At 48.5% G+C, this 19887-nt stretch overlaps 1 long non-coding RNA gene across 1 annotated transcript in view; it reads left to right on the forward strand.

Annotated features, from left to right (window-relative positions):
* Positions 1-19284, forward strand: part of LOC140220000 (uncharacterized) — a 33643-nt gene extending 14359 nt beyond the window's left edge. Inside the window, exons 2-3 of the long non-coding RNA XR_011896243.1 lie at positions 9248-9687; positions 19141-19284. This is a non-coding gene — a long non-coding RNA (uncharacterized lncRNA). The remainder of the gene's footprint in view (positions 1-9247; positions 9688-19140) is intronic.
* Positions 19285-19887: the final 603 nt, after the last annotated feature.

Below are 19887 nucleotides of genomic sequence, written 5' to 3' on the forward strand. Positions count from 1 at the left end.
GATGTGAGCACTCCAGCTGAGGCTGTTAGCTATTGTGATTGCCATGTACTTGTACTAGCTGACTTCCGCAAGCGGTTCGTAACCTCGTTTGTAGAGCAACGACTGTTTGTTCATTTTCTTTTTGTTATTGACATGTACACTGTTTTACTGGTATTTAATTCCACGTTCTATAGACGAGACCACGAAATAATGCTTTGGATGGAGATTAGGGTAAAACACTAACTGATCTTGATGACAGTTAATTTCATTATGCAGTGCACTATCGTCCACGAATAATCTAATTTGAACTGAGGATTCAGTTTCGTCTGTAATGTCATTAATGTATATCAAGAATAATAAAGGGCCCGGTACGCTGCCCTGGTGCACTCCGGATGATAATGGAAGTTCGTTGGATGAGTGATCCTTAATGGAAACAAATGGCATGCGGTGAGTGAGATAAGCAGCCACAAAATTCACTAGGTAGGTTGGAATGTGAATTGATTGCAGTTTGTTAATAAGTTTGCTCTCTGATACTATATCGAACACCTTTCTAATATCTAAAAATATTACATCAGTATGACCGGTCCTATCAGGAACACTAGCGAAATTGTGGATAACTGTTAATTGTGTTACAGTAGAAAAACCCAAGCGAAAACCGTGTTGGCAAGCAGAAACTATGTTGTTATCCCCTACAAAATTATTAATTTTCTTAGCTATGATAAGTTCAAGTAGTTTGCAACATGATGAAGTTAGTGATATAGGACGATAAGTTGTTACTAGTGCAGCGTCACCTTTTTTTCAGTACAGGTACAACACGTGCCAAGAGCCAATCTCTAGGCAGGGTAGCTGAAGACGAGGACACTTGAAATGTAATAATTATAAAACATTACCCTGTAATAGCGTTCTTGAACTCCAAGTGAGAGAGGCAGTATCAAGCACGCATCATTCAATGCTTTGATTGCGCATGTTCATTATGATAAATACAACCTATGGTATGCACGATGTGTTATATTATCACGTAGTAGCGACGTATAAAGAACACAGTCGCAATACTGTGGAAGACGAAACTAACATTCATTGGGTGAACCTGTGCCCACAAAATCAGGTTACACTTAAATAACGGTGACAGTGGCGAACACAGTCGCCAATCGTCAAAATCTGATCAGCGGGTCAAGCGCGTCGGCTTTTGTACATCAGTGGTTGCATGCTCCGGAGTAATCGCTGGGACTCACGTGTGTTCCGCAAAATTGTACACCATTCACGTCGCGCATACATGCAATCAGATTACACAAGGTTCGGCGACGGACAGCGGATGGAACCATCGATAACATTCCAGAAACTTCCTACACCTGCAGGTCCTGCGCTGTGCGATATCGTTTGTTAGGCGCTGAAACGTGGTCACCCGATGAAGATAAACAAGTACACGTGTCAATACCCCTCTTAAGAAGCATCGACCCGATGCTCCAAACAAACAAAAGTAATAAACAAAAACGCCCATGGCAAAGAAACAACAAACTAAGGAAGTTTGTCAGCGTGCGTAAAAGGGCTTAAAGAACACCCCGTGTACCACTTCAGATCGCGCGCGGCGGAGCTGTGAATACGAAATGCCGTCTGGCACGACCTCGTAGTGCAACGCGCCAACACGTTGTATGATACTGTAGGGTCTGAAATAGCGTCGCAATAGTTCCACACTCAGCCCTCGTCAATGTATTGGGGCCCAAATCCAAACACGGTCGCCAGGCTGGTACTGGACGTAGCGTCGTCTGTGGTTGTAGTGTCGGCTGTCGGTACGCTGCTCGTTCTTGATCCGTAGGCGGGCGAGTTGTCGGGCTTCTTCGGCGCGCTGGAGATATGTAGCGATGTCAAGGTTCTCTTCGTTGGTGACGTGACGCGCGGCAGCATGGCGTCGAGAGTCGTCCTTGGGTTCCTGCCGTAAACCAGCTCAAACGACGTGATCTGTATAGTTTCTTGCACCACCGTGTTGTAAGCAAAGGTTACTTACGGCAGGACCGCGTCCCACGTCTTATGCTCGACATCGATATACGTTGCTTGCACGTCCGCGAGGGTTTTGTTCAGGCGCTTCGTGAGACCATTTCTCTGCAGGTGGAAGGCAGTTATCCTCCTGTAGCTTGTGTGGCTGTGTTTCAGAATGGCGTGGGTGAGCTCTGCTGTAAAGGCCGTTCCTCTGTCAGTGAGGAGGACTTCTGGGGCACCATGTCGCAGCAGGATGTTCTCGCTAAAAAATTTCGCCACTTCGGCTGCGCTGCCTTTCGGTAGAGCTTTAGTTTCAGCGAAGCGGGTGAGATAGTCTGTCGCCATGACGATCCACTTATTTCAGGATATTGATGTCGGGAGCACTCCCAACAAATCCATCCCGACCTGCTGAAATGGTCAGCAAGGAGGTTCGATCGGCTGTAGTAATCCTGTTGGCCTTGTCGGTGGTGTATTGCATTGCTAACAGTCTCGGCATGTCTTCATGTAACGGGCGACGTCGGCGGTCAGACACAGCCAGTAATGCCTTTCCTGTATCCTCGACAGCATCCGGGAGAAGCCGAGGTGCCCAGTGGTCGGATCGTCATGTAGGGCGCGCAGTATTTCTGGACGCAGCGCTGACGGAACAACAAGAAGGTAGTTGGCACAGACTGGTGTGTTCTTCACGAGCAAGTTGTTTTGTAGCGTGAACGAAGACAATCCGCGCCTAAATGCCCTATGGGCAACGTCGGTGTTCCCTTCCAAATACTCGGCGGGGCCGTTTAGCTCCGGGTCTGCTCGTTGCTGTTTAGTGATGTCTTCCGCACTTATTATTCCAAAGAAGCCGTCGTCGTCCTCGTCTTCTTGCGGCGGGGGATCCATGGGGGCGCGTGATAGGCAGTCGGCATCTGAGTGTTTTCGTCCGGACTAGTATATTACCGTGACGTCATATTCTTACAGTCTGAGGCTCCACCACACCAGCCATCCTGAAAGGTCCTTTATGGTAGCTGGCCAACACAACGCGTGGTGGTCGCTGACGACATTGAATGGCCTGCAATATATGAATGGGCGGAATTTCGCTGTTTCCCAAATTATGGCGAGGCATTCCTTTTCAGTCATAGAATAATTGCCTTCCGCTTTTGATAGCGACCGAATGGGATATCAATTCAAGTTCGTCTTTCCTCTTGACTAGGACGGCACCAAGGCCTAGGCTACTGGCGTCATTGGGGATATCGGTATCGGCATCCTCGTTGAAGTTTGCAAGCACGGGCGATGACTGCATGCGTTGTTTGAGTCTTGAAACGCGTCGTCCTGCGGCGTTTCCCACTCGAACTCGACATCGCATTTGGTTAGATGTGTTAGTGGCTCCGCGATTGATGAAAATTCCTTGACGAAGGCCTATGGTAGGCACACATCCCAAGGAATCTACGCACTGCTTTCTTGTCGATGGACTGCGGGAACTTTGCGATGGCAGCTGTCTTATGCGGGTCGGAGCTGACTCCAGATTTGCTGATGACGTGGCCTAGGAACAGAAGCTCATCGTAAGCGAAGCGGCACTTTTCGGGCTTCAGAGTGAGCCCTAATGACGTGGTGGCCTCTAGTACTGTAACAACCCGCCTAAGGTGATCGTTGAAATTTCTCGCGAAGACAACGACGTCATTCAAGTAAACAAGACACGTCTGCTACTTCAATCCTACTAACACCGTGTCCATGACGCGCTGAAACGTTGCACGCGCCGAGTACAATCCTGGCATGAGCTTGAACTCGTGGAGGTCATCTGGCGTGATGAATGCGGCCTTTTCGCGATCTCTCTCATCGACTTCTATTTGTCAGTAGCCAGACTTGAGGTCCATTGATGAGAAGTATTTAGCGTTGCAAAGTCGGTCCAAGCGTCCTCTATTTGTTGAAGGGGGCGTACGTCCTTCTTTGCGATGTGTTTAAGTCGACGATAATCGACGCAGAAACGTAGGGTTCCGTCCTTTTCCTTCACCGAGACTACAGGAGATGCCCACGGGCTTTTCAACGGCTGGATGATGTCGGGGCGCAGCATTTTGTGGACTTGTTGCCTAATATCGTCACGTTCTCGCGTCGAAACTCGGAAATGGCTCTGTCAGAGTGGTCGAGCGCACTCCTTAGTTATTATGCGATGCTTTGCCACTAGTGTTTGTCGAATCCTCGATAACGTCGAAAAACACTTTGTATCTTCGCAGAATACTTCTGGGCTATTGTTGCTTACTCATGGGGAGACTTGGAATTATGTCGAAGTCTGGTTCAGGAACTATGGTCGTCAATTTAGATGCGGCAGAATGCGAGAGGACAAACGCATTGCTGGCTTCCACAATTCAGTCGATGTACGCGATTATCGTGCCTTTGTTGACGTCCTTGAACTCCTTGGTGAAGTTTGTCAGCAACACCGTCGTTTTTCTCCGTGCAGTCCAGCGATCCCTCTTGCGACATAAATTTCATGGTTGGGTAGTAGACAATGGTCACCCTCGATGACGGCTTCTACGTCAGCGGGTGTTTCAGTGCCGACGGAAATAATAATGCTGGAGCATGGTGGTATGCTCACTTGATCTTAGAGCACACTCAAGGCGCGGTGGCTACGAGAGCTCTCCGACGGTAATGCTTTACCTTCCGACAGCGTTATCGATTCCGACTTCAGGCCGATGACTGCGACGTGTTCGTTCAGGAAGTCAATGCCGAGAATAACGTTTTTTGTACACTGTTTGAGGATAACGAAGGTGGCAGGGTAAGTCCGGTCATGAACGGTAATTTTTGTTGGGCAGATTCCAGTTTGCGCAATGAGGTGTCCTCCAGCGGTCCGAATTTGAGGGCCTTCCCATGCAGTCTTAACTTTCTTTAACTGGGTGGCGATGTATCCACTCATGACAGAGTAATCGGTATTTTGTCCATAATGCTGTGACTGCGTGGCCGTTGAGAAGCACGTCGATGTCCGTGGTTTTTTTCTTGAGTTACAGTTAAGTCTTTGCGTCGGGTCACGGCTGCGTCGCGTTGACCTGTGGCTGGTACGTGGCGTCGTCAGGTTGTCTTTCGTCGGCGTATTCTTTGCTTCTAGACTTTGTCGCGACGGGGGGGGGTGTCCTTGTTTGTCTCCTCGGCGTCCTCGTCGGCGGCGGATGATCTTCGTCAGTTCGACGAACAGACACCGCACCTCCATTGGTAGCATGCTGCTTTTAGTTTTCCGGATATGGGCTCGCAGAGCAGCCCCGGGCCGGGCAAGTGTATGGACGGCGCCGCGGCGACAGGTAGCGGCCTGGTGATGGCGAACGGGACGGTCGTTGAGAGCTCCACTGAGTAGCGGCGAGGTAGTCGGCGACATAGCGAAAGCTTTCACTCTATTGCGGGCGTGGAGCGTTGACGGCGAATCCTCGTAGCCCATTTCGCGGTATGGGCATCGGCGGTAGATGTGCCCGGCGTCCCTGCAGTGATAGCAGAGCGGGCGATAGTCGGGGGCGTGCCAAATGTCCGTCTTCCTCGCGTATCTGCGCTGGGTGACGGGTGGGCGTACAGGCGGCGACGGTCGTGGACGACGGAATTGTGGCGTTACAGGGCCCTGTCGCGGTCGCAGAGGGGGATCTTGACAACGGGCAACGGCGGCGTAGGTGATCGCTTCCTGCACGGGAAACGACGATTCGGGCTGCACTTCGGTAGCACCCAGCGACCGTCGAAGTTTGTCCTGGACGATATAAGTGACTCAGGACATCTGAGGTTGCGACGAACGAAACATCTTGCACAGTTTTTCGTGCACAATGGCCCTGATGGCCTCTTGGATATCGACGGAGCCCAGTGATTTGATGGCGCACTACGGCGTGAGCACTTGGCGGTTATATTGCCTAATGCGCATTTCTAGAGTTTTCTCAGTCGTCGTTGCCTCCCTCAGTAACTCAGCTAGGGTCTTCAGTGGGTTTGGAATAAGTTGGACGAAAAGTTTTTTGCTTGACGCCTCGCCTCAAGAAACCCACTTTATTTCGCTGCGGATTTTTCCGGGTCGGCGTGCCGGAAAAAACGGATCATCTCTTCCGTGAAGAAGGCGGTGGACTCATAGAGTAGTTACCTTTAGGTTTGCAGCAGAATTTCGGCCCTTTCTTTTCGCATAACGCTCGTGAACGTCCTCAGAAAGTTACTGCGGAACAGGTCCCATGTTGTAAGGGTGGACTTCCAGTTCTCGAACCATGTCCTCGCGGCATCTTCCAGTGAAAAGTACAAATGTCGTAGCTTGCACTCAGAGGTCCAGTTGTTGAAGGTCGAGATCCTTTCGAAGGTTTCGAGCCAGGTTTCAGAATCTTCCGACGTAGGTCCGCGGAAGCTAGGGGGCTCTCTGGGTTGTTGAAGTATGAGGGGTGACACTGGAGCTGTCATTGTGGTTGTCTTGGCCACAATCTTCTTGGTCTTCTCAGGTAGAAGTCCGTGCTCCGGAGGGCGATGTAGATGGCGGCTTGCACGCTGGTCCGGGACCATGTTGGTGTTCTCTTCGCGCACCGGGCTAGCCTCACGGCTTGTCGCGGGCGTCCGGCACATGAACGAAAAGCAGCTACACCAGATTTAACGTGGTAGTGACGTATAAAGAAAATAGCAGCAATACTGTGGAAGATGAAACTAACTTTTATTTGCCAAACCTGTGCCCATAAAAACAGGCTACACTTAAAGAATAGCGACAGCGGCGAATGCAGTCAACGATCGTCAAAATCTTAACCCTCCCTGGTTGCTCAGTGGCTATGGTGTTGGGCTGCTGAGCACGAGGTCGCGGGATCGAATCCTGGCCACAGCGGCCTCATTTTGATGGGGTCGGAATGCGAAGACACCCGTGTACTTAGATTTAGGTGCACGTTAAAGAACCCCAGGTGGTCAAAATTTCCGGAGTCCTCCACTACGGCTCGCCTCATAATCGGAAAGTGGTTTTGGCACGCAAAACCCCATAACTTAATTTTCTTTAATCATCAAAATCTTCTCAGGGGGTCAAGCGCGTCATCATTTATACATCAGTGGTCGAATTTTCAGGAGTAATTGCTGGCACCCGCGTGTCTGCCACTAATTTCTGCACAATTCGCGTCGCGCATAGCTGCAATCACATTACACAAGTTTCGGTGACAGACAGCGGATGGTAACCATCGACAACATTTCACATACTCCCTATACCTGATGGCGCGTACTGCGCTGTGCGATAACATTTGTTAGGCGATGAAACGTGGTCACCCGATAAAGATAAATAAGCAGACGAGTCAATATTGTAGTAAATGTATCTACTTGCATTGACGCATTCCTTACTTGTACATCTGCCTACGGGTGAACAAATTTTCTCGTGATCCCGGACGAATGTCACCGTTCGTTGGTGCCACTGCCGTTCACAAAATTTCAGATCATCTGGTTACTTTTGTACTTGTGTGTGGGCGTGCGCACGAAGCCGCCAGAACTATAACCGCGCAGTTTAGCCGCATACGCACACTCCGACGCCTGGCAGCCCCGGGGGGGGGGGGGGGGGGGGGGGGCGCTGAGTTTGTTGAGGCTTTTCGCACTCGAGGCAGATTCCATTGGAATAAATTGAGTTGAAGTAACATCGATCACGTGCTTGACTAGACGTAGGTAGGGGCAAACCTACCGACAAGGTTGTTGCATGGACACATTAACAGCACCTGGGACTCACGAATGACGATGCATGGTTTGAAATTACATAAGGAAGGGAGTACTAGGAGAAAGCTGGCTTAAGTAAGCTTCAGAGATACTGGATGCTGCGTTGAGCCCCCCCCCCCCCCCCCCCCCCCATGTCAAGCTAATATCGTAAACCATTAAGGAAGCACCATAACAATACCGAAAGGCTGTGTTACTTTTTCACTTGTCTGCAAACTACTTTCAAAATAAAGGTGTAACGAGATGGCGAGTCGGACTAGTTGGCTGGTGTTTATAATGAACAGATCTCGAAGCGCATCAGCAAACGCACAAGAACAGAACATAGCAGCAGACTGGACAGCCACCTTCAATGAAAGAATTGTTGAAGAGTCATAGTTAAAAATGACCGATTTGCTACAGCGCCGGTCAGAAAGATTTGGGCACTTGTCTAGAAATTTACAAATGATTGTCCATTTGCCAACCACATCTAGACAAGACCCTGTGCTATATCTAGCAAGTTGCTCGTTTCACGTATTAGCTAGTACATGCATTAGCTAGATATTACAAAACATATTCAATAAAAGCAATGAAAAAATATACCTACGCTCTTTTAGCAATAGTTGCGCAACACTAAGATCACTTGCAGCCTAGTTCACCGTCAGCTCCCTATGCTTCCCGTGCAACTTGTACCTAGATTTCTTGTCTGATACAAAGAACAAGCGTGCATTACATTTAGTGTACATAACCAACGTAATACCACCACAGCTACAGTGCAACACTAACACTACTGCAGCCTGGGATATTGCTGTGGTGTCGACGAGCGAAAGTGTTTTTCTGGCATGTTCTCTTTAGGCAACGTTAGAACCCAAGTTTTAAAAGCCTGTAATAAAATCGTAAAGCTAGGCAAGCTGCTCCAGATACTTGCGTTGATGTCAACGTACCCCTGCTTGAGTTAAAAGTGCAAAGAAAGGCAAGCATGGTGCATTGCACATGCATTGTAGGAAGTTTCACACTATATTGTTAGCACACAAAGCAATGTGCACTTCAGGGCACGTACCAAACTTTAAGGCCTTTGTATGTCAGCGTAGTGGTTATTGCTAAAATCTGGCAACTAATTCTGCTCAGTTGTTTTTGACTCACGTAGAAAAATTGGCCGGACTGCATCTTGTGCTGTTAGTTGGAGAAGACAGGACAGATGTTGCCAACAGCTATTATGAAAGCTTTTATTTTACAAATTGCTGAATGAGCAAAAAATTATGCAAGGTAACCAGGCAATCAAAAGCAAGCAATGCAATCACTATTTTGGTTGTTTGATGATGTTGAAGAGTCATAGTTAAAAATGACCGATTTGCTGCAGCGCCGGTCAGAAAGATTTGGGCACTTGTCTAGCAATTTACAAATGATTGTCCATTTGACAACCACATCTAGACAAGGCCCTGTGCTATACCTAGCAAGTTGCTCGTTTCACGTATTAGCTGGTACATATACGTAAAATGAATTTTGTTTCTGCCTTAAAACTGCTAATAATGGAATAATCTACAGAGCAATATCTGCACAAGCGCCATTCTAGCGACCTGGTAACCCGCGACATTCTACGAAACCCCGTCATGTTTGTAACTTTAAATTGTAGTTATGACGAAAAAAGTGAAATTATTTATTCCCGTAATCCCAGGACAGAGGATTTGCTGACCTTTGCTCAGGAGCACTTGGGAGCCATTTCTTTGTGCACGAGCACACCACTTCAGATGTCCCCGAGTGCCCCTAAATTTGGGGTGAGTTTTACGCTCGACGGAACACACGCAATGTACCAAGAAGACACTCCGGCCGACGAGGGGAAAGTATGTGGACCTGCTGCACTTATCCCTAGAGTGTTGGCCAGTGGTGCAGGAGACAGACCTTCCTGCCTACGCCTCGTGGCCCACGGCGAAGAACTTGAACATTTTGGGGCTCGGGAGGATGCCACAGTTCCAGTAACAGCTGATGGGGAACCACAAACATCGCCACCCTCAGCCACACGGAATGACGCAGTGCACCTGCAGGTTTCATACGGGGGGGCCGACGGCCGCTGCCACCACGTCGGTAATGCTCGCCCAGACGACAGCATTCCAGACAGTGAGCGGCTGTTTTTATTTGTTGCCCGTTCCTTTGTCGTGAAGGCTTTTGTTGGAGGTGCCCTGAATGTTTGCCCTCTGGCCACAGAATATGGGCATTACATACAGGGAGCGCAACATCTTTAGAATATGTTATTTTAACTGCTCCCAAAAATAGTTAATTATAAGCATGGAAATACAGCAGGACTATTAAAGAATGCAGTGGCTCTTGTAGTGTAAAGTTACTAGTAAGAAGAACAACCAATAATATGATAACACAAGGCAATAATTCAAACAATATGAATGTACGACTGTATAAATCACAAATAGACCATTAAAATTGTTTCAAAATGTTGACTTGTTAACGAATTGAACGTAGTTTTGTTCCTGCCAATGGAATCTTTCAGAGTGATGTATCCAGTGGTGGTTCTCCTGCATAATCATCATAGGCATTGCCGAATTCCAGAGGGATTTGAGAGAAAACAGCATTTTCGCGAAATGTCACGTTCCGAATCATTTTCTGCTGACTGTGCATTGCCATTGTACGTTCGTCAACTCCCAAGGCTTTTTTTTTTTTAATGCCTGCAAGTCGTTTTCGTCACACGAAAGAGTTCCTTTTATTTCTTTAACACCCGTTCACTGTGTATGCTTAGTGCAGCGCTTGCTGCGGCCCAATGTCATCTTTGGAAAGTTTGTGAGGTAGCTGCTTGGGGAACGCACCTATGGAACGCTATGTGCTAGAAGGCAATGAATAAGACTAGGATAACCATTGTTCGCTGCGAACTCAGGCCATGAAATATCATTTCCCAGCAGATTGTGCGATTCAAGAAGAGAAAAAAAATGGATCTATGAAGCGCGAGGGCGTTCTATACTGCTGGAACGTTGTTTAATCACTGCTTGCACATCTGCTTCGTTTTCTGCTGTTTGTATGTTGTTATATAAGTACTTGGGTGCTCGTTTTATTGCTCGCAACTTCACTCTAGTGTGTTTACTTCACCGATGCGACTGAAATTTGCATGATAGCAAAGTAGGTAAGGACCATAAATAAGTAATTTAACATAAAAGGGTAGCTACATTTCAGGGACAGTGTTATGAACTGGACGGTAAGTGCGGGTACCTAATGTTGTAGTTGCAGGTGGGAGTAAAAATTACACGCAGAATCTTCTGCGAGAGATGCGTAAATAATGTGTAAGCATTTATTTATTTATTTATTTATTTATTTTGTGACGAAGAAGAGAGACGCTAGTGGGTTGAGCGCTCTTGGTCGGCAACAGCTCTCGTGCTTGGATGCTGTCACTGTCCTGACCGTTGACGTTGCGCTGCTCCGAGCTCTGCAAAATAAACAGCTTTAGAATTGGTGGAGTTTGCTGGGCAACCGTAGCCAATCATCCTGGAACTCCGTCCCCGTACCCTACCATCTACCGGGCCCCACGACGCTTTCCAGCAAACGCCTCCTGCCCCACCCGCTGAGTATCCCGGGGTGCCTCGTCACCCCGACCATGCTATCTATACTGGAGCGGACGACATTGACGTGGACGAATGGCTGACGGCGTACGAAAGGGTAAGCGCCCATAACAAGTTGGGCGAAGGGACAAAACTGAGCCATGCTCTGTTCTACCTCACTGGTGTGGCCAGCCTGTGGTATAATAATCATGAAGCAGAGTTACAGACATGGTCCGAATTTAAGACTTCCCGCGCCGATGTATTTGGTCACCCTGCTGTTCGCAAGGTGCGCGCCGAGCAGCGTTTGCGAGAATGAGCACAACAGCCAGGTGAAACACTCGCCAGTTACATTGAAGATGTCCTGGACCTATGCCGGAAAATCAATTCGACCATGGCGCAGCCTGATCGAATTCAAAACATCCTGAAGGGCACAGAAGATGACGCCTTTAACATGTTTCTCGCCAAAAATCCTCGCTCTGTATCCGAAAGGACCACACTGTGCCAGATCTACGAAGAACTCCGCAGGCAGCGGTCACTGATCCGTCGATCCCTACCGCCTGACGAACACCTCGCTGGTTTGGCTGTTATGTCCGACCGGGCAGCTTTGCTCGCAGAAATGAAGGCGTTCGTCCGCGAGGAAGTTGCCCGGCAACTCTCATTGATGCATATTGCACCGGCGCAGCCGGTACACGCGCCAACGCTGAGTTTTGCGCCTCCGCTTCACCGCACCATAGCGCAAGAAATCAACGAGGTTTTGCCTGAGCACCACCAGCACGTTCCTGTGGCTGCGCCTCACAGATACGCCGAAGTCATGGCCAAGCCCCAACAGATCCCGTCGGCTGCGTCACTCAGCTACTCGGAAGTCATCACCCAGCCCAAAAAATTCCCTCATCAGGTATCTCTCACGTACGCCGAAGTCCTAGCTATGTCCCGAAAACAGCCTGCCATGGAATCACTTCACCAGCTACCCCGTCTAACGCGTCCTCCCACATGGATGGGACCTGCCGCTGCGACTCGGTGGCATACGGTGGACAATCGACCGATATGTTTCGCGTGCGGCTACGCAGGCCACATCTCACGCCACTGTTGTCGCGTGCAGTCGCCTAGCGTTACACCATATGCGCCAAGTCGCATGGTGGGTTCACCGCCCGCGCCCATATTACGACGACGAACCCAGGGCCGCATCACCACCATTCCACCGATCTGCCAACATCCGCCGCTCACCTTCCCCACGCCGATGCTCCCCATCACCGATGCGGCCTCGACCGTAGCTTGAGAGGAGAAAACTAATCGTCGCAGTCCATGAGGCAAGGGCTGCGACGCCGTCAAAACGCGAAAGTCCTCAACGTAGCCCGACCAATGTGATAGACGTGTTAGCAGTGGCGTAGCCAGAAATTTCGTTCGGGGGGGGGGGGGGGGGGGGCGGTTCACGTTGCAGGTGGGCCTCCTCCTTAAGAGGAAACAATAGGTCGAATGCTCCTATCTAAATACATGTAGAAGGAGAATTCGTTTGTCTCGGCAACCACTGCACCAAATTTGACAAGGTTTGTTGTACTTAAAAGAAAAGCTTAAATTCTAGTGAATGTTTGTTTCGAATTTTCTATTTAGGTTGTGAATGTTTTATTGAAAAGTGGCAAAATCGAAAATTTTCAGAAAACGAAACAATTAAGTTTACAACTCTGTAAATCAGCAATGAAAATTGATATCACAATTCTGTGAACTGCACATAATAGTACATCTACAGCGGAGAAAATTGATATGTTACACATGAGGCTAAAACATTTAAGTATTATGGAAATACGGCTTTTGCAGAACCCTTATACATAACATAACGAATTCACGTAAGATGCAAATTGACCCGCCGTGGTTGCTCAGTGGCTATGGTGTTAGGCTGCTGAGCACGAGGTCGCGGGATCGAATCCCGGCCATGGCGGCCGCATTTCGATGGAGGCGAAATGCAAAAACACCCGTGTACTTAGATTTAGGTGCACGTTAAAGATCCCCAGGTGGTCGAAATTTCCGGAGTCCTCCACTAGGGCGTGCCTCATAATCAGAAAGTGGTTTTGGCACGTTAAACCCCATAATTTAATTTTTTTTAAGATGCAAATTGACATATAGAATTTGTCCGCTTTGAATGGTGTAATGGATGACGTTTACTGAACCGCGATATCTATTCTTGATGCAGAGCTATTAATTTGTAAACTTCGTGCTTTTATATTTTTCGAACTTTGGAATTTTCAAAATATTTTAAACAAAGTTCAGGCCCTAAATAGAAATTCCGCTTCCAACTGACACTAGAATTTAACTTACTCTCTCATATGCAACAAATTTCATTAAAACCGATTCAGGAGTTATTTCAGAAAACCGTTTCTGCGTTTTACATTTATCTGAATAGGCGGCGTCGGAGTTGGGCCCGAGCTAAAGCTTGCTCTTAAACAATTTGCCTAGGGATCAAATACACGAATAATAACTGCATTGCCATTGGCAAAGATGCTGCAAACGAATTGTTGAACGCTACGCACTATCAATACAAGTAAAATATGTATTTTCCATAAAAGAATAAACTCGTATGTGCCGAAAATTGTGCCCAATATAACTGATGTCAATGCTTCCATGTATTTTGTCTATTTAATAAGTAAAGAAAATATAACACGAGCTTTAGAACTACATCAGTTCGAAGCCAGCAAAGCAGTGCATGGCGCTGATATGAAACATGTAAAGGCCATGAAATGAGCAAGTTGAGGACAAATGTGTTAATGACACTTTGTCATTAAAGATCCTTGTTTACATTCTTGTACATATGCAATGGCCAGTGAAAAATCTCAATGACGCTGCCATTTGTTCCAACGTATTAGGCAGCGGCAGCTGTCACCGGTCATGTATCGTGAGTAATTGCGCCGAAATTATAGTCGCAACAGACAGCACGTATAAAAAGAAGTTCTGCAGAATTAACGAGGGCCAGTCAAATGAAAGTGAGCCAATGCGAATATATAACAAACGGAGTACTTTAATTAAAAGTAGCCCCCATGAGCATTTCGACATTTGTCCCATTGACTAAAGAGTAGCGCAATTCCCGTCTCATAAAGCACTTTGGGTTGCTGCTGCAAAACGTCTGCAACTGACTTTCACGACATCATCCGAGACGAATCTGGTTCCCTTGAGCTGTTTTTTCGGTTACCCCAAAATGTGGAAGTCGCAAGGTGACAGGAGTGAGCTGTGTGGCTGATGTTGCAGCGTTTCCCGCTTGAACTTTGCCAGTTTTGTATTAATCACATCAGCGACGTGGGAACGGGCATTGTCGTGGAACAAGATGACCGCATTCGTCAATTTTCCACGTAGTTTGTTCTTGATTGCGACACGCAGCCGATCCGGCGTTTCACAATATTGGAAACAATTGATAGTCTCTCAAGATTTGGCAAATTCTATCAGTAATGACTTCAACTTCATGTGGAAGCGACGGACGCCGTAGAAATTACGGATGTTCCCGGCACATCCTGCCTCTGTTACAGCACGCTCGGTTCTCTCTCTCTAGGTCCGACCTTTTTCCCACAGGTGTGTTCGATTCATCTATTGCACACGGCCTCACCCCAGTTCAGCGTTCTCAGCTTCTGCGCATCTTTGAAGAATTTCGTTCTTCTTTGTTGCGCAACCTTCTCTAGGCCGGACATCTGCTGTGACGCACGATATTGACACTGGCTCCCAGTCGTCATTGCGCCAACGCCCATATCACGTCTCTGCCGCTGAAGTCATGTGATTAATGAGCATGTGGACGAAATGTTTCCCCGCGAAGTGATCCGACCTTGCAACATTCCATGGGCATCTCCTGTCATCCTTGTTACGAAAAAAGACGGCTCTCTACGGTTCTGTGTAGACTATCGGCGCCTGACCGAGATCATTCGCAAAGATGTATACCCGCTACTGCGAATCGATGACAATTTGGATAGCCTACAAGGAGCTGATTTCTCTTCATCCCTAGATTTACACCCCGGATATTGGCAAGTGCCTATGGCTGACGTCGATAGGCCGAAGAGAGCTTTTATCGCACCCGATGGCTTATACGAATCTAACGTCATGCCATTCGGACTTTGCAATGTGCCAGCAACCTTTGAACGCATGATGGACACAGGTCTGCATTGTTTGAAGTGGTACACGTGGTTATGTTACCTAGATGACGTTGTTGTTTTTGCCCCTGACTTCACCACGCACCTTCAACGCCTCCGGCGTGTTTTGACATGCGTAACAAACGCTGGCCTACACGTGAACCTGAAGAATTGCCGATTTGTTGCACGGCAGCTGAAGATATTATGTTACGATGTCTCGAAAGATGCAATCCTCCCCGATCCAGCCAAACTTCGTGCCATCGCCGAATTCCCTAAGCCGGCGTCTGTCAAAGAACTACGCAGCTTCATATCCTTGTGTTCCTACTTCGGGCGCATCTAAGGTAATTAAGCCGCCGTGCCATATCGCCCCTGACGAAGCTCCTTGCAAGGAACGGACCCCTCCATTTGTGGTCGTCCGAGTGCGATGAAGTGTTTGCAAAGTTCTGTCGTCTACTGAGGTACACACAGATACCAGCGGTGTTGGCCTCGGTGCTATCCTAGCGCGGCGCAAACAAGGGTTTCTTGAATATCTTGTGGCATTTACAAGCCGTACGCTTGCTAAAGCCGAGATAAGTTACACCGCCACGGAAAAAGAATGCCTGATGATCATGTGGGCGCTTAGTCAGCTCTGGCCCTATTTCTATAGTCACCAATTTCATTACGTCATGGACCGCCATGCACTATGCTGGCTGTCGTCGTTGAAGGACCCCTCAGGCCGTCTCACCCGCTGGGTACTTCGGTTGCAGGATTATAATATCCGCGTACTGTACCGCAACGGACGCCAGAGTGCTGATGCTGACGCCCTCTCACGTTCTCCCTTGCCATGCGACAATACCTGCTGCTCACTATCCCAGTTTGACGTTTCTTCCATCGACATTGGAACCATCGCTTCCGAGCAGCGCAAGGACCCCTGAATTGCCTCCATCATACACCTCCTTACTGATCCGTCATCGAAGCCAACCACTCGTGCGTTACGCCGTCATGCTCACCATTCCACATTCGCGACTACCTGCTCCACCGACGCAATTACACCTCTGACGGCCGCCAGTGGTTATTAGTAGTACCTCGAAGCCTGGGTTCAGAAATATGCGGATTCTTCCACACTCATCCACAAAGTGCACACACAGGACTTTTCAAAACCTACCAGCGCCTCCGACAACGCAACTACTGGGAGGAATGTACAACTACGTTCAAAAGTCTGTTTGCTCATTCCCCGGCTGCCAACGCCGGAAATCTTCACCCCAGCTCTCGACAGCGGTTCTGCTGCCTCTACCCTGCCCTAACTGGCCGTTGGGCCGCGTTGGAATTGATCTGTATGGACCACTTGCTTTGACATCAGCTCGTAACCGCTGGGTCATTGTTGCAATCGGTGACCTCACACGATACGCCGAAACGACCGCCTTCCCGGCAGCTACAGCACGCGACATTGCCACATTCCTGCTTCGCCGAATTATTTTGCGGCATGGTCCACCTCAAGAACTGCTCAGCGATCGCGGACGCGTCTTCCTGTCGCAAGTAGTTGAATACATCCTGAAAGAGTGCCACGCTGTTCATCGCACAACTACCGCCCGCTATCCTCAAAGGAATGGCCTCACAGAACGCTTCAACCGTACGCTCGGCGACATGTTTTCAATTTCAAGCACACCCTTCGTTACCTACGCGTATCACACCGCAACGCATTGAACCACTGAATTTCCACCCTATTTCTTACTATATGGTCGGCACCCTTCGCACACCATCGACACAATTCCACTGCACCGGCCGGATGCATCCGAGTGGGTGCCTATTTCTGCCACCGTCAGACATGAAGAAGAGTGCCGCGACCTCGCTCGGACCTTTATTTCCTATGATCAGGAGGGCCAGAGGAACATTCGCGGTAACGCCAATTGTCGATGAAACGGCGCTGACAAGCAGCACAACCTGGGGAAGGAGCATAAATCTTTTGGTGAGTGACATGATCCCTTCTGTTTCGCCGTGCCCACTGACGAAGAACAGGTGTGGACGGTCTTTTATATCCAATTCCGATGTAGTCACAGGCGGCGATTTGGCCTGCGCAGTATGGAACATGCGCACATGTAGGTCGGCAAGTGAGTTGATTATTTAATTATGGGGTTTACCATGCCAAAACCACTTTCTGATTATGAGGCACGCTGTAGTGGGGTACTCGGGTAATTTCGACCACCTGGGGCTCTTTAACGTGCACCTAAACCTAAGTACACGGGTGTTTTAGCATTTCGCCCCCATCGAAATGCGGCTGCCGTGGCCGGCATTCGATCCCGCGACCTCGTGCTCAGCAGCCCTACACCATAGCCATTGAGCAACCACGGTTGGTGTCGGCACGTGATAGGAAGTAAGGAAAAGAGAGGCGGTTGTCGTCCACGTCATACATTGGGAGCACTATCGATGAACTTGGTGTAGTCGATGAAACGGCGCTGACAAGCAGAAAAACCTGGGGAAGGAACATAAATCCCTTCGGTTTCGCCGTGCCCACTGACGGTCACCTTCCATCCGGGAGCGCTCGTGTGGCTCTCAGTCCCTTTCGCTGCCCCTGGCCTATCTTCAAGACTGGTTCAAAAGTATGAAGTATGGTGTCCTCGAACGCGCATCTCTTCTAAACTATGTAATAGAACCAGTTGAGCCTTCCTGAGACATGCGCCGCCGTGGACGAGACATTGTCCGCGTCAACCGTCTAAAGCGTTACTACGACCTCCGCATCGTGACGAGCTGTTAGGTCACCGGTCGGCTCCCTGATCGCTCCCGAGGGGGATTGTAACGAAGAAGAGAGACGCTAGTGGGTCGAGCGCTCTTGCTTGGCAACGGCTCTCATGCTTGGAAGCTGTCACTGTTCCGGCCGTTGACGTTGCGCTCCTCCGAGCTCTGCAAAATAAACAGCTTTAGAATTTATTTTTTTATTTGAACGTACCTTCCAGGGCCTGATGGAGCATTGAGCAAAGAGGGCTTAGTGTAAGGTATCTAAGCAATAGATGGTGAAATTTCATTAAAACATACGAAAAAAATGGTAAACAAGCATAGCATGCTATAACCATTCTGCAAAGCATGCAACTAATCATGTGCTGCTTCGTCGCCGTCGCATGGTATGATCGCAAGGAACGCCGCGAAGGAATCGTGAAACGTTGAAGCACAGTTGCAACACCAAATTCCTAACAGAAACAAGCATGGGGCGACGAAAAGGCGAGTAGTAGCAACGTTCACTCATGTTATATAATGGTGCTTTGGGATGATGCCACTACTTCGTGGAAGATGAGCACGGCCCGACGCGTGTTGCACTATGTGACGCAATTGAAACGTCACGTTTGTTAGACCTCGGACTTAGTCGATGCCGCTGTCTCCTCTCGATGCGAACCATTATCGACTGTGGTCAACCGAAGTCCGATGGTGGCTGCGTATGGCGCGGCCCCTATCTTGAAAGCGATCTGCGATGGGGACAGAGTGCGCCTAGTACTGCTAAATTCGTGTGCGCTGTGTTATCGTCGCTTGTTTCGCCTTGAAGCGAGAGGCAGCACGAGCGTCATTTCGGTCGCTGCATGGGGCCCAATTTTGATAGCGATCGTCGATCGTCTTACCTCACGGACGGACGGATCGGTTTCCTCGCCGGGTACGCGTAGAAATGCTTATGCATTTAAATAATGGAAATGGCTAGGCCATATCTACGGCACATAACTATTCACCTATTAAGTTTACTAATGGGTACCAAGCACAGCCGAGAATTACAGATGATTATATATAGTGTGATGAGAAAAGACACTTTGCTCCCATAAAATGGTTCAACAAAACAGGGAAATTACAGGTCGCTAGGAGAACTAATTATGTTGCAATGGGTAAAAGCTAGGAACCAAGTCAAAATTGAAGCAGATTTTATATCTTTAATTCTTTTGGCCAGAAGGGCTGACAGTGTCATTGGATTTACACAGGCACTCCGCCATTATCGGCTCTTGGGAACTCGTTTATCATCACCAGAGGCTGTCCCCGCACTGCCGCCACAGTAGCCTCGCATGGGATGCCCATTGCAGAGACTACATTTACCATCCCAGAGGTGTCCTCCGTGAAAAGGGCAACAAAACAGGCAAGTGCTCCAGTCATTATAGTGTGTGTATATATATATATATATATATATAGATTAATGCAAAAATCAGTTTCTGATGAGTTCACATACTCTCATTATTGGCTACGGCATTCTGCTGCCGAGGGCAGGTTTCAGATCCTCAGCCGTGTCGGCTGCACATTAATGGTGTAAGAACGCTAATGTTCATAGATATGTATGCACGCTAAGGAACCACATGGGGTCAAAACTAATTCCGGACTCCAGCATCCCTCATAACCCACTTTGCAGTTTTGCGATTTTAAGCAAACCCTGCTGTACCCGGCAAATTATTAATGCGAACCCCTTTTTCATTGGCTGACTGTGGCTTTCATGACTGTATCTCACAGTTAAAAACACGAATTAAGCGCGCGACGGTGGGGTGTAGCATCGGTCTCTCAGCACAGCAGTTACTATGCTCTAATTGTGAGGCCTTTATCTCTGGTGTACTTCTGTCCGACCAACGCAAACAAATCTTTTAAAGTATTGTCGCGCGTGTCACGTTGCGTAGCACGGTTAGGTGTGGAATGAGCGCACGTGCGAGTTTCTTCTTTGCACTATAGACGCACGAGCCAACCTC

Source organism: Dermacentor andersoni, chromosome 8, assembly GCF_023375885.2.
Source record: "Dermacentor andersoni chromosome 8, qqDerAnde1_hic_scaffold, whole genome shotgun sequence".
Classification (NCBI taxonomy): domain Eukaryota; kingdom Metazoa; phylum Arthropoda; class Arachnida; order Ixodida; family Ixodidae; genus Dermacentor; species Dermacentor andersoni.